The sequence below is a fragment of the Sus scrofa genome, chromosome 2 (assembly GCF_000003025.6).
Source record: "Sus scrofa isolate TJ Tabasco breed Duroc chromosome 2, Sscrofa11.1, whole genome shotgun sequence".
Lineage (NCBI taxonomy): Eukaryota > Metazoa > Chordata > Mammalia > Artiodactyla > Suidae > Sus > Sus scrofa.
In genome coordinates, this window is record NC_010444.4 from 18,716,060 (window position 1) to 18,731,486 (window position 15,427).

At 50.9% G+C, this 15,427-nt stretch overlaps 1 long non-coding RNA gene and 1 other non-coding gene across 3 annotated transcripts in view; both read right to left on the reverse strand.

The window, feature by feature from the left end:
* The window catches only part of LOC100521654, a 132,390-nt gene that overhangs the window by 97,790 nt on the left and 19,173 nt on the right, over positions 1 to 15,427 (reverse strand). Inside the window, exons 2-3 of one of the 2 annotated variants that reach the window (XR_002341493.1) lie at positions 13,111 to 13,124; positions 5,017 to 5,129 (exon numbers count right to left, since the gene is read on the reverse strand). This is a non-coding gene — a long non-coding RNA (uncharacterized LOC100521654). Of the gene's footprint in view, positions 1 to 5,016; positions 5,130 to 10,170; positions 10,568 to 13,110; positions 13,125 to 15,427 lie in introns of those variants that run through there. The other variant, XR_301659.3, reaches the window with a different exon arrangement.
* MIR129A (microRNA 129a) lies at positions 8,161 to 8,240 on the reverse strand. The gene has a single exon (NR_038576.1). It is a non-coding gene; the product is annotated as a microRNA 129a (primary transcript).

The following is a 15,427-nucleotide window of genomic DNA, read 5'->3' on the forward strand; positions in this document are numbered from 1 at the left end:
TAGACAAGTTAAGTGAATCAAAGGGAAGAGAGCAAAAAAAAAAAAAAAAAAAAAAAAAAGGTTTTTTTTGGTGGGGGGGTAAAGGAGACAAAAAAAGATTTATAAGACAGAGAAAAGTGAAGCTGGAGGGAGGAAAGAACAAAGTATTTATGAAAAGGAAAGAACACATCATTTATAAGAGCAAATAGTGTTATCTATTCTTGCCCTTTTATTGTTCCTTTACTCTTTCTTTAGTGGGATTCACCTTAAGCTCTGAAAATTTAGGACTGTATATAAGCTGAAAGTAAATGGTGAATGGTAAGTATTCTAGGGGAATCATTTTTTCTCGCTGATCAAAAAGTTTCTTAAAAAAGTAAAAAGGGAATGATTTGCAAAAACAATTGTGATTAAATTCAATAGATTTTTAAAAGAACTTAAAAGCAAGGAATTAAAGGGGAATGAAACTACAGAGAGATAATCTTTGTGGAGGGATGCATCAAGTAGAGAAAAAGATTTTCCCATCAGCCCTTCTGATTTGCTCCCAGCCGGGTAATCCTGGGCACTGGCAGGCTATGGAGCAAATGGACAGATGCTTTCAGAAAAGATTATCTTTTATCTCCTGCTAGGGAATAGCTCTGGTCCTATGACTGCTGATTCTATGATCTAAGGCTTGTATGCCATTGCTATATGTGTCACGCAGGAAAAAATAGCAACAACAAGTAACATTTATTGAGCACTGACTAGGTGTGAAACTCTCTACGTGTATAATCTCATTTAATCCTCACCAGAACCTCATGGTTGCTATTGTCATCCCCATTTTACAGAAAAGGAAATTGAGAAGACGAAAAGGACTGGTGTACATTTAAATGGATCTATCTTTTACCCTCAGCATCAGCAATCTGTTGCTTTCTTGCTTAAGTAGAAATTCACACACTTCACCAGATCCTCCCACAATCTACCACAAAGTCTTTACAAATTCAGATCCTAATCCAGACCTTCCACTTACAAGGCCATCTCCCAGCAGTGACATCCACTAGCTGTTCACCCTGGGAGTGTTGAATAAGAGCATCTATAGCTCCCTGAAAGTAACGTTTGCATCAGAAGCTGATTAGCACTAAAGTCTGTAAACACCGTTTACCCTGAAGGCAAGAGACCAGGCCTTCCTCGTTGCAAGAAGGAATTTTGAGGCTGCTAAGGGCAGGGAAGAAAGAGGCTTTGGAAGACTTGGAACGAGGGCAAAACATCTGCATACTGACCACTCCATGTCCACTTTGAATCTTGAAGACTCAATTTCTCCTTTGCAAAAGACCTCGGCAGAAGTGCCTGCCATAAAGCCCCTGGCTGCGCTATGCAGAAACAATCTAGCAATGCAACAGGGCCAACCCAGTGGGGTCAGTCTACCAACCGAATAATCCAACAAATAGACTGTTCCTTTCCTTTTCAAGGAATCCCTGTCCTGTCTAGCTCTGATTTTCCTGGGTGGTCAGAAGTACCAGGGGAAATCCATCTTTGCTATAAGCACTGATGTCAAGACACTGTACTGTCCAGCTCCAGCACCGACCTCTGTTCCCTTTGCCAAAGCACCAGACTTTGCCAAGAACATTTAGCCCATAAGATGGATTGTCACTTCGAAACTCTGCATGACTGGGCTAGGTTTGGTCATTAAAACTTCTCGTCTGTTTCTATCCCTCAGCTCCATGCCTGCTCTGCCTTTTAGGTGCTAATTTTCTGTTCAGCACTTATTCCAGACTTTTGCAGTATTAATTAAGTTCCAAATATTTGTGCTACCAAAAAGGGGGACCAAGAATCATGATTAAAAATGCAACAGAGTGCTACCAGAGGGTAAACAACAACAACAACAACAAGACAGCTACAGATCAAGATTTGATGATACAGCCTAAACTGCAAACCTTAATACTGTACAACAGAGGACTTTGGGACTAACTCGATGAAAAATGTTTAATTTGGGGCCCATGGAGCCTAGGGAGGTCATGATCTTCTGAAATTGTATGTAAGATATCTGTGTTTTTTTCTTTTTTTTTTTTCCCTATGTCCCTTTCTTGTTTTGTTTTTCTGAGAAGAAGGTCCATAACTTCATCAGGTTATCAAAAGGAGAATAAGTTACTTACATCTCCAATGCCTATAATAAGGCCTGATACATAGTAAGGACTCAATAAACATTCAACATTGGTTGAATAAATGAATGGCTAAAAAGGCTCTGAATTCTAAAGCACTTAATTTTACAGATGGAGACGTAGAAGCCTAGGAAGGATAAAATTACTCCTTCAGGGTCATGAACCCAAGTAGTCAAGACCAGATAGAGCTAGCTCTGTTAATGATTTCCACCATTTGTCAATCTCATCGTTTTGCCTCCTTTATTTGTCTTTTTAGGGCCACACCTGAGGCATATGGAGGTTTCCAGGCTAGTGGTCCAATCAGAGCTGCAGCTGCCAGCCTACGCCACAGCCACAGCAACTCGGGATCCCAGCCATGTCTGTGACCTACACCACAGCACACGGTAACGCCAGATCCTTAACCCACTGAGTGAAGCCAAGGATCGAACCCACAACCTCATGGTTCCTAGTCGGATTCATTTCCACTGTCCCACGACGGGAACTCCCCATTGTTTTACATTTTAACCTAATTGAATCTTTCACTCCATTTCATCTTCCTTCCTCCCAGGCTGTTTTGTTGTTGTTGTTGTTTGATTTTTTTTTTTTTTTGGCTTCACCCGCAGGCATGTGGAAGTTCCAGCCAGGGATCGCACCACAGCGACTACCTGAGCAGCTGCCATAACAATGCCAGGTCCTTAACCTGCTGTGCCATACATGAAGCAGAGAAATGCATCTTACTTCCTAGTTAGAAGCTGCCGGTAAACGCACATCTAGAAGTGGAAGTGGGGATGGGGAGCCAACACTGGGGAGAGTGTGAAAAAGGCCATCAGGATAATTCATTGGTGTTAGCAGCACAGCATGGCTAAGATTCCTATGTGCTGAGGACCTGATTAATAATGGCATCAAAATGGCTACCATTGATGGATGGATGTAAAGCTGAAACAGGGACGTTAGAGCGAGGGGTTAGCAGTAAATCTGAAGCTTAAAACCTACCAGGCCAAGCCGCTGTCCTAGGAGCAGGTCTGAGAGACAGGATCAAATGGATCCCAGCTCGGTTTGGAAGCTCCTTGGGAGGGCCTTGTTTGTAAAGTAATTAAAAGATCCTGGGAGAATTCAATCAGGGCTTACTACCCTCCTAACAGATCATAGTCAAGCTCAGAAGGCAAGGTAGTTTGAGATTCAAACTACTCCCCCAGATGAAAGAAATAAGGGAGAGAGGCCTGGGCCTCATGGAACTGCTTCATGCTAGGAGAGACTGTGAAAGAGACCAGCGCTCGGATTCTGTGACACAGCAAATTTCTTGTGCTGATGACTTCCTAAGCAGATCGAGGCCAACACGGAGGCTCTGAGGTCTAAGCCATGTCAGAGGTGAGAGAGAGCGCCGTGCCTAACCTACTGACGTCCCCAGAATGCTAACTGCTAGCAAAAGAAAGTTTAGGTCAACGCTTCTTTGAACCCTGGCATCCAAAATGCAAGTCATTTTGAAAGGGAATCTGTTATGATTTGTGTTTGTGGATTACCTGTATTGTCTGCTAGTGATAAGAATTACTTAGTGAAAAAAGAAGAGTCCAGAGTTAGAGCCCTAGCTGTGTGACTTCGGTAAAATCACTTAACCTCTCTGAACCTGTTTCTTGATTTATAAAAGAATGGTATAGGTCTGTATATCTATAGCTTCTTTCCAGCTTTTGCATGCTATGTATTATATCTAAGTTTGAGGATTAACCCACTGACAGGTTTTTTCAAATGTGCTTAGACGAGGTCATCCTTCAGGCAAGAAAACCCCACCCCCTATATTATTACTTTCTTAGATTTCTTTACAGGGCAATTGAATATCAATTAAAGAGGGGACGGGGCGGGGGGTGGGGTTAGATGTTAACCTCTTGGAATGAACAACGGCCTTATTGCTCCAAGGCAGATGGGCAAACTTCAGACCCTCATATTCCAAAGGGGAGTTTAAAAGAAGTTAGGTTCAGCCAATGATTTGAAGACCTTGCCCTCATTTTACATGGTGAGATTACAGGGGGTATCAGTCAATTAACCTATTATTAAAGTTCCAGTCTCCAGATGCAAACATTTCACAAAATCCATGTAGCAGTCATTTAATTAATACAGCAATTAGGTCTGTTGTATTATGATCTGAAGGTCTTCCATGGAATAGACTTCTGTTCTGCCATGAGCCTCAAATTTCCTTGTAAGACCTCTGGCAGCTTCCTACATTTTGCTCGCATACCAGCCAAGGATTAGTCAGGTAGCTCAGTTTCTCCCTACCTTACAAATCTAACAGCCCTGAGTTTTCAAAATTCTCTGCCGAGCTCCGAACTGAATTCCTCAAGAAGAATCACAGTATGACTCGGAAGCTTAGAAAGGTAGCTAAACAAAAGCTTTGTAGCAAAGGATTTTGCTAGTTAGCAGGAAAAGCAAATGTATTTAGCGTTTAATGCCTTGCCCCTCAAAAAGAATCCATAACCTGAAACTTTTCTTATCTTTCCTATGATGAACCTTAGTCAGGGAGGCAGAACAATGTTTTGACTTCCTCAGAGACACCAAGCCCAGGTGCGAATGATCCTTCAAATCTAGCCTTCTCCTGAGCCCCTGAGAGGCCTGACATACTCAGGCTGTGGGGGCAGAGAGGCAACTGCGGGCCCCACTGAGGAAAGCCTGCATCCCTCAGTGCTGGGGACCTGGGAGCTACCAAGCACTCAGGCGCAAGTCCTGCGAGGGGAGAAAACAGGAAAGGGGCCTGTCTCATGGGGCACTGGGTCCTTCCTTACCACCTCTGTGAGGAATGCTTTTCTTCGCCAAAGGCTAAGCCATCTAGGACCATCCCCAAGCACTGGATCTCTCTGTGTCTCATCACCAAGCAGGGAGTGTATAGGCACTGCCCAGGCCAAGGGGCCATGGGCTGAGGTATCTTGGCACTCACCTGAGACTCCAGAGTTCATCTGTCCAGACTCTTCAGCTCCTGTGGCCTGAGACCCCTTCCTTTGGTGGCCGCCCCTCACGCAGACCTCTGGGTGTCAGGGCACTTTTGATCACCTGAAAGGTCAAAGATGGGCAAGGTTACTTTGCTGGCTCTGGAGAAGAATGGGAGAGTGTGGGGGCTGGGACGTTTTGCAGGAAATCATGGAGTAAACAGGCTACAGGGAAGGAAAGGGGCAGGGGTTGCATCTGGGCCAAGAGCCACAAGGCAGAGGAGCTGAAGCAAGAGGAGAGCTTTTAAGAGATGCCCATGATCCCCCACCCCTTGGGGGGTGGCCCCCTTCCCAGTGGGAGAAGTTGCTGGAACAGAGAAGAGGGTCTTGGCCAGAGATTGCAGCAAGTGTGGGATCCCTTCCTTTTCCTCTAGACTAAGGCGAGTAAGGCGGGGATTCAAAGCAACCATAGGTTTTGGGAAGAGGACAGAAAGAGCAAAAACGCAAGACAAGGAGAGGAAACCTGGCTGTAGCTATGGGTAGAAGAGGAGAGGCAGAGGGGGAGCAGTGCTATCATAGAGCAGCCAAAAGTGGGCCTGAGGGTGAGAAGACTCAGAACTCCCCTAGCCTGATTCAGCCGCTAGGGGGCAGGTGGTAGGGAGGGGGCTTCGTGGTGTCTTCACCCCTTCCCCAGCTCCAGAGACCACCCCCGGTCTTGATTTTCTAATACAGGCAAAAGCTAAGCTAGTTGACAGGCTCAAGGGACCAAGTATCCCCAGTGGCTCCCTAGACACTTCCCACTCCTCATGGAGAAGCACACGGTGAGGAAGGGTCTCCAGCTGCTACTCCATTCCCTAAATTAAGGTCTCCAGAGTTTGCATCAGATGCAAATGCCTGGAAGTTTCCATCAGGCCCCTGGCTTACTGGATGACGTGGCTTTTTTTTTTTTTCAAAGATGAGTGCGTTAGCAGTTTGAGGGTTCAGAAAAAAAAAATCCCCCCCCCTTTGCCCTCCTTCCTCAGCAAAGACAAAGTGGGGAGAAGGGGGGAGACCAGCTCCCACTGGCCTCAGGCTGACGCAACTGTCCTAAGGAGGGAAGAAAAGATGCACAAAAAAGCCATTGATTTTCACCTATGGTGAGGGGGAAGGGGAGGGGGGCTTTCCTCTGATCCCACCCGAAATTAGACACCCCTCTCCTCAAGCCCTCCGGCCCGGATCAGAAGTGAGCACCCGCAGCCCTGGCGTGCGGTCGCTCCAGCAGCTGTGCTGCAGCAGCAGTAGCTTCTTCAAGGCAGCAACAGTTGTCTGGCTGAGGCGAGGCGAGGCGAGGACTCGCTCCGGCGCGCACGACGCCGGCTTCGGCCGGGTGCTCCTGGGCTTTGGAGCCCCAGCCCCAAGCCTAGCCTCCAAGGGAGCAGTGAGAGGACCAGGGGCGCAGTAACCCCGAGCCGCCTGCGCTCAGGTTGCTCAACCCCTTGGTGCAACTTCACTTCGCTTAGGTCACCTCTCTCCAAAATCTGGTGGAGGTTCCCGGCTTTGGTAGACAGGAGGGCTATCTGGCTGGGGAGAGAAGGGAGATGTAAGAAGCAAAAGACAAAAGAAGAGCTGAAGGGACACAGGGTGAAGCTATTTTTAATCTAGCGTGGCTCTTACGCCTCTCTCGCCGGGAAGCTATCGCTCCACAGACGGCCCCAAGTGAGAGGCAGGGAGGAACCCCCCCAGAGCTTTTGCTTTTGCTCCATCTCCTTTGCAGATCTTAGGGACCCTTTTACTCTTTCAGAAAACGCAACCAGGGAGGGAAAATCTCCTTTATCTGGAGAGAGGGGCTCTGATTTAGCCCTGGACCTTGGAGTCCTCGCCTTCCGTGACTTCTCGCAGGCTGTGCTAGAAAAGAGTGATTCTGTCCAGCACTCTCGGACTTCAGAGCCCTTTTTCTTATTTGAGAGAGGGTAGAATCTGGGTGCTCAGCTAACGGAGATGAGAAATGAAGGTGGGCGTTTAGTTTGCTGGAAGAACGGTGGTTGGGGTGCGGGGGGAATTCAGGCCCTCCCCAAAAATGCGAAGCTTCACGGTCCACAGGGCTTGGACACTCATATCCCTAGACTCATCCTCTATCTGTGTCCATCTCTGTGGGCGCCCGTGTATGTCTGTATGTCCTTCTGGTCCAGTCCCTAAGGGCGTCTAGCAGTGTTTCTAGCTGACGAAGGGCACGGGACGCAGAGCATGGTGAAGGCCTGATTTGTGCCACTTGTGACCGAAGTGGTCACGACTACAAGGACTGGAAGGAGAAGAGGGGGACCCAAGACGACCCCCAATCCTGCAGCTCTGCTTCCCTCCCCAGGACGGGGCACCTAGAGAGGCCAGGACTGGGCTGCTGCTGCTACTGCTAAGCTTCTGAGTCGGGTGCAGCCGCATCTCTTAAAAGCTCCTTCTCTGCGGGGGAGTTTCCCCAGTTTTTGCCTGTTTTACCCCCTTCTGTGTCACTTAGTTTTGAAAAAGACGAGATGGGGGGGACCCGAGGCTGCAAACCGCCTCAAATTAGGTTGGAAGCAGGTGTGGGGGGAAGAAGGGACTCCAGGGATCGGGCGGTGCCTGGATGTTTTCCCTCTTCTACGGAGCTGCCCAATGCACCGCGGCTTGCCTCACCTCTGGATCCCCCGCTAGGACAGGGGATGCTGAGGGCTTCCCCACCCCAATATTGCAGAGGTGGATCATTGGGGCCAAAAAACGGCCAGAAAATGTCCTAAACTGCTTCATATTCCAGGTACCAACTTGGCCCTAAGACCAGCTCCTTTTTTTGCAGTGGGTGAACGGGGTTATTCGGGGTGTGGGCGGGGGTTGGGGGGAAGACACAACTTGTGTAAACTTTTATTGTATTTTAAGCTTCTTCCTACTTCTCTGAAAACACACGCACACCGCCTGCTCCAATTCCCCCTGTGATACAAAGTCGATTAAAAAGTTGGGGGTGGGGGACCTGCGTGGAGGACAGGCTGGTGACCAAAGCCTCAGGGAGCGCGGGAAGGACGGGAGAGAAAGGATCGAGTCTTCCGTGGAAAACGGGGAGAGGGCTGGGAAAGGCTCGGACCGAGCCGCTTCGGGAAGGTGCAGACTTCGGCGATAGCTCGTGGCTGCTGTCTTTTCGAAGAGTGCGCCCTCCGCGAATGCTTTTTGGGGTAAGGGCTTCCGGCTATTGAGTTATGTACAGCAAGCCCAGACCGCAAAAAGATTCACGAAGGGCAGAGTCCTCCGGCTTCTTCAGTCCGTCGCCGCTGCCGCCGCCTTCAGCCCAGGATGGCTCCGAACCCCGGAGCCGAGCAGGCTGGGTCTCCCCAGCGCGCTCCAACGCGGCTCCGTCTTCCCACCCCGAACGCCGCCCGACCGGCTCCCGCCACTCCCAGCGCCCCCAGACCCATCCCTCCATTTCTCCACACGGTCCGCGAACCCCCAACTTAGCCCTCACAGCCTCGAGTGAGGTGTGTGGAGGGCGAGAGGAGGAGCGCGGAGAGGGACTAGGGATCCCGGCGCCCAGCCTCCACCCCTCTCCGGTACCCCAGCACCTCGAGCCTCCCCGCCTATCTGTCCTATCACCCTCTTTCTCCTATCAGGGTTCCGCCAGCCCCGGCTGCAAGGTCGCGGATCTCTGAACAGGTACAGTTCGGATTCCCCCTGAACCCCCTCTTGTCTCTCCTAGTCCCCCAGCAGAGGCTCCAGCCGTGACTACAGGCGCTGCGTAAAGAGAAAAACTCCCCCAGAGCACTAAATAAATACAGACGAGGCCGCCAGCTCATTGGTGCGGACTAAAATCGTCACCCACCAATCAGGAGAGAGCTCACATTTCCTTTTTTTTTTTTTTTTTCAGAAGGGGGAGGGAGGAAAAAAATATTTCCATTTCTAATTATTTAACAAAACCCAGACTGGAACATGTTAAAATATTGTTGTTGCAAAAAATCCAGCCACGACCCCTGCCCCCATTCCAGCCCAAGTGAGGGGAAGGGCGAGAGATATTGGGCAAAGCGGGGTGGGGTGGGGTGGGGGGTGGGGTGATTTAAGAGAGCGACCTCTCCCAAACCGGACCCAAGCCAGAAGATTCAGACGTAAAATGACAGGCCCAGATGAACACAGAATATATCCAAATTGCACGCTAGCCAGCCTATTTCTAGAAAAATGAGGATTTGTCAATCCCTCCCCCCCAAAAAAAGTTCTGAAAGCTCAAGAGAATGGGTGAAGCTCCTCCTTCCGTACCCTCCCCCAGCCGGTCTAGATGTTGTGAGTCTAATGGCCCACTTGCCTCAGGTGCCTTTTCATTGCTGCAGCCCCCCCCCCCGCCCCCCGACACTCCCTACCCATTCTGCAGGACGTTGAGGGGAATAACAAGGGGTGAGTCCCTCACTGACCGCCGGCTCCCACCACGTAGGGAGATTCCAGCCTCTGCAGGAGGAGGGAGAGGGGAGGGGAAGGGAGACTAGGGTGGAAGGAGGAGGGAGATCTCTTTCCTACGTTATCCCTCCTTCCCTCTTCCCTCTCTCCCTTTAAGGCCCCTTCTGCCATCCAACCTATCCAAACTTCGAGGGGTTGCCCTCCTTCTTCCCAAAGCAGCGCCACCCTTCCTCTGACGGTCTTCCTCCCCTCCGTGCCCCCCTCCCCGCCCCGTCACGGTCTAAGAAGGGCTCGGGCAAAGGAACGTTCGGCCCACCTCCTTTCCCAACGGTAGTCTCCCAGTGGGGAAAAATTCAGTCAGGGTAGGAGGCTGCAAACATTGTAAGAACTTAGGGGTAAAGTTGCCATATTTTTTCGTTGGCACCCTGGCATCGACGTGCGGGGCGGGCGCGGGCGCACACGCACACTCTTGTTCGGCTTGCCCAGAGAAAACGTATCAAGACTGTTTCCAAGTCTCTATCGGCCCACCCCCTCCGCCCATCCATCACCCTCCTGCAGCTCTGCGACCCACCCACCCTCCCACGGCATCCCCTCGGCTCTGCTGCCGACAGACGCACGCACACACCCTCCAAGCGTCCGCGCGCCCGCCACGCCAGAGGGGGCTCCACAGTCCACGGCCGCTGCCGCCGCTCCTGCGGTGCGGGCCGCTGGGAAAAAAAGTTCTATTCAGCCGACCATTGAGCCTACCGACCGCCGGCCGAGCGGTGCACCAGCCCCCTTCTCCTTACCTGGTCCCGAGGCCGCGGGGGCGCGCCGGTCCAGTCCGCACTGCAGCCAGCTTGAAGGAGCCCCTCTCCAACCGGTCCGCTCCCCTCCCGCCCTTCCCCGCCCCCCACGGGTGTTGGCCCAGTGGCAAAGCAGGCTCTTCCAGGTAAGTATATAAGTTACAGTACTGTGTGGGAGGGTCACGATCTTGGTAATTGCGGCTTTCCGAGCTTAACCCCTGCGTTCCTGCCTTACTCCAACTTGTTGAGGACTCGTCGGGTAGCGGCAGAGCGAGCGAGCGAGCGCGCTAGCGAGTGCGCCGGCCGGGAGGGGGGGAGAGAGGTGCACTGGGCCGGGAGAGGAGAGCCAGACAGCGAGCGGCGGAGTTCAAATGTCCCCCTGGCAGCGGTTTTCATTGGATAGGTCTTCCCCCCGACCCCCGTCCCCCCAGGCTTAGTCCCCCCCCCCCCGTCTCCCTTGTAGGGGACGTCTCCAGGCGAAGTCACGATTCCTTCTCAGTTCGGAATGAACTGTGACTAGAGCCATGACGCAGCCAGCGCGCATTACTCACTTTTTGCAGTCACGACTTGGGAATCCGTGCTGGTTCCAACCAAAATTACACCGCTACCATTGAATTATTTAATAGGATCCAGTTCAGGGGTAAACTTGTGCACTGTGCCAAGCGATGGGGAGGGGCGACTGGGGGAAATGAGGACATGGGGCATCCTCCTTTCCCTCTTAATGACCCTTGGACCCCATGACCACCGCTCCACGTGTAGCAAATGTTTTATTGCGCTGCCGCCCCTCTTAGCTCGCCCCCCCCCCAACTATTGCTTTTGCGAATGTGGCAGAATTTGTAAACACAACCACGCAACTTGTAGGGCTGAGAGGGGCGAGGCTTGGGAAAGGGAATGAGTAGGTCCGGGTGAATGACGAGGAGGCTGAGGGGTGGGCCGAGAGGCTGCGAGCAGCTTTGGTTTGAGCTGAATTGTCAAGACAAAGTGTGGGTTGCAGTGTTACTTGTGTTATTCTCCACAACATCAGTAACAGTCCTTGTTACTGTTATGAGTTGACGAATACTCCGTCTCAGCCAGGGAATCTTCCCAGAGAGAGATTGTTTCTGAGCTAAAAATAACTCGACCTCCCCCCCTGCACCCTAGGGCTGCGCCTTGGGTGCTCTGCATGGGGGGTCAGGTCACTAAAGCCAGAGGTTGTTAGTGGATTAGGATGGGGTAGAAGGAGCGGAGAGTACCTGGGCTCTCCTTCTCTTTGGCTTGAAAGCTTGCCCCCGCAGATACTTACCTCACCGTTCTGAGGTTTTGCTTTTGTTTTTGTTTTTGTTTTTTTTAATTATTGTTACAGGTTTGTAGAAACTATCCCTGCATGCACACACGCTTACTGCAGATCTGCAAGACTGCTTCATTTCTCCCCTCCCATTGTCTACAGCCCACCCTTGTGGGCCAATTTAAGGATGCATTTTTATTATTCCTCCCGGAGGAGTTAATCTGCATGAATGTCTTTGTATGCGCGTGATGTTCATCCCCCCTCTGGCCTCTGTTAACCTTCCTCCCTCCTCACCTGTCTGGCTACAGGTTTGGCCAAAGTGTCTGGAGCTGATTGCAATGAATCTCATTCTGGGTCAAGCCCACAACCCCAGGGAGTTGATGGTCTCACCAATAACACTTGGGAACTTGGAGAAACCCCCCCCCGCACCCCCCAGTTTCCTTCTGAGATGGTTTTCCGAAACCCTTTGGCTTTTGGCTTTAAGGAGCCGTGCGATGTTTCCGAGCCTGGAATCTCTGCGCATCGCATCAGCAACTCCTGTGCTTTGGCTTCTAATTCACTCATTCCACCAACTCATTTGGGGCTCCTATGACTAGGACGTGAAGGAAGGGGAATAGTAAGAAAAATGCTGTAATGCACAGACAACGTCCTTACACACCTCCTGGAAACTGCAGAATGTGGGAACGGAGGGGACGAGGGTCCAAATAAAGCAACCTATAGCCTCTTACATTGAAAGGCACCATCACTGGAGAGAAATCCTTCAAACCCACTGGCGGGAAGGCTTGGGCGCCTGGGAATGGAGACCCTGATAGTGACTGGCCTCTGCGGAGAAAGCCGGTTAGCCACCGTCTTGCGGTTCCTGGAGCGCTGGGCCTCGGCTCATCCTCGAATCTAACACTTTGCTCCCCCTCCTTTACTTTTTTTTTTCTTTCCTTCCCACTCACCCCTCCTTTTCCCCAAAGCTCTCACCGAAGTCACGACTATCCCCTTTGAACATCCTTAACCCTCTCCTCTCCGTAGCTTCTTCTGCATTCAGGGCGGGGCTATCCGCAGCTGGCGCCAACCCCGCCCCCTGGCGCTCGGAGCTGAACTCGCAGAGGACCAGGGAATTTTCAGCACCTGCCTTCCCTGGACAGCTACCGCGGCCTGAGCCAACCGAGACCAGCCAGGGTCGTGGTCCTCGGCTTTCTGGACCGGAGCGAGCAGGGAAGTTTGTCAAAGGAATAGAAATCTTTTTTTCCCCTTCTCTTTACCTCTCAGCCCCATCCATGCAATTTTAATCTATATCGCACTGTCTCCATTAATCTCGCAGAGAGACGGCCCATTAGGTTTTATCTGGGCACCCTTTAAGAAAGAGAAAATGGAGAGGGGAGGGGGCAGTCAGGAGAACCAGGCTCAACAGCGCCGACCAGTAAAGAGAGAGAGAGTTGCAGCTATTGATTCAGAGATTGGTCAGGGTGATTCCCGGCTCTGCAAGAATTCCCCCTTTCAGTTCCTTTTCATGCAACCTAAAATTCAGTAAGCATACACACACTATACCCCTCACTCCGTACTCACTCCCACCCTCCTCTTTAGAATGGGGTGAAAAGGCAGCCAAAAAAGAACCCCGGAGCATGCACAAAGTAAGCCTCAGCTCATACTCACACTCTGCGGCATGCACATGACATAATATTACTTACCCAAACGGGAACTCCTTAAGATAAAGAGAAAGTGGAGAGAGAGAGGGAGACAGGAGAAAGGAAAGGAAAAATCCAACAATTAATTTTCAGACACAGTTGGGGGGGGGATGCAGTGATGTCCAGGTTTTCTTCCACCCGCGCTGGCTTTTTATCCCAGTGCAGCCCTCGGTCTATTTCTGGAACACGATCAAACCCTGATGCTATTTTTAGCAAGTGCTGAAAAAAACCTCCACACACAAAGGCATTTCGCTGGAACGTTATGTCCAAAACATTAAATGTGCATTAAGCGCCCCCTCCCCACTTTATCGTGCACCACCAGACTCACTTGCAGATGTTTTTCAAAGCAGAAAAATGCCTACTAAATATTGCTCATATTCTCCTTCCCTCCCTTTAACTCCCGTCTGCCTGTTGCAAGCTCCTCTCAGTCTCCCCGAGCAGAAGGCTTTGGACTGGTTGTATTTTTTTTAGAGCTGCATGTCTCCATTGACCAGATTCCCTACATGCTGGGGAAAAGGGGGGAGGGGGTTGCTTAGGTCCCTTCCCCAGAGGAGCTTCCCAAGAAAGCTCTAGAGTCTAATGCTGTCCGTGCTGGAGATTCCCAAATGAGGATAGGAAAAAAAAAAAAATCCTCCATACCCTTCCCACGTTTCCCACTCATGCTTTGCAAAATCGCGCTGTGTTTGCAACACACCGCCTTTGGAAATGTATGTTTTGAAAGCTGTGTGTGTGTGTGTGTGTGTGTGTGTGTGTGTGTGTGTGTGTGTGTTTTGCGTTCTAGTAATTCACTACGAGGGGGTTGGAGAAAATAGACTCAGAAAGGCAGCGCGGAGCAGCCGCCTTGAGTCTCCTTTGCCAGCCTGCGTCAGTCATCAGCTACTGACGTCACGTGCAGATTCTCCTCTTTGGTGGGTCTGGTTCAGCCGAAGAGGCTTCGGCTGGGAGACAGCGCTTTGTGTTCGGCCCAGCCACTGAGCGAGCAAGGCGGCCGAGGCGGGCGCCACCCCAAGCTTAGGCTGGGCAGCTGCAGAGGAGGCTGCAGCCTGGTGTGCGCCTGGATTGCGGGGACCCAAGGGCGTGCCCAGCAGGACAGCCCCCTCCCCAAACCCCGTCCACCGCTCGGTGCAAACTCGGCTCCGCAGAGACGCAAGGCGAGCGTCCTTTCCCCGCCCTTTCGCAACTGCCCGCTGTAACGGAGACAGCTATGGCTATAACTCGGATTAATTCTGTGTGTTTGTCAGGCAGATAGCCCCGGCTCCTCCAGTGACGCAAATAACAGATTCTACGGCTCCCGCTCTCTCTCCTGCTCCGCTTTTCTCCCTCCCTCCTTCTTTTCCCTCTTCTGTTTCCTGCGCCCACGCATCCTTCTCGGTCGCCCACGGAATCAGCCAGCTACAGCTTCCCAGAGAGCAATAATCCTAGTTACAGACAGACAGACTCCCAGAGCAGGAACAAATAAACTTGCAATTAAACACACATATGCACAGCCTTTTGCAAATGGCCAACAGCGTTTAGGGGCGCCCCTGTGTGTGTGGGAAGCTGATTCACAAATCCACCGGCCTCCAGTCAGGGCTGGGAGCGGAGGGGAGCCAGCAGACAGAGAGTCGAAGGACAGGGCTTGCTGCTGCAGCTTTGCCCTCGCATCACCACCCGGAAAGGAAACCCACCTCTATAAATACCCAGATGGCAGGGTATTAGCGAATGAACAACTTTTGTTGAATCGTAGAAGGAGGAGAAAATTGAACAAAGACTGCAAAGTCTCTAGCGACATTATCAAGACTTTTTAAGATTAGGTGATGCTTTCTTTACACCTTCTGCCTCTCAAAGGCCAGGGGATCTTCTATTTTTCTTCTTAAAATAGGGTCCCTGAAAAATGAGCTGAATGGATTGGTGCTATTTTTAAACCGATTTGAATGGAGCTTGTTTCATGAGGATGACTCTGTGTGTGTGTGTGTGTGTGTGTGTGTGTGTGTGTGTGCGCGCGCGCGCGCGCGCATGCACGCGCCTGTGTCTCAGTGTTGTATCTGAATCTGAGGTTTTCAGCAGAAGGCATGCCACACCTCAGCATGACAGAGAGTTTATTGATTGGGGATGTGATGGAAGTGGGAAGAATTCTTGCAGACTGGAATATCTGAACAAAATCACATACACCGCTCACCCTCCCCAAATCTACACAGCACCCCAGAGCCACCTCACATAACTTCTGCCCTGAGAAAGAAGAAACCACCCTACAGGAAGAAGCAGAGAGCTGTTTCCATGGTGGCTTGATGCCTGATCCATCTCCTTTATCAACCTTAATTATTAACTTTCCCTGTCAATA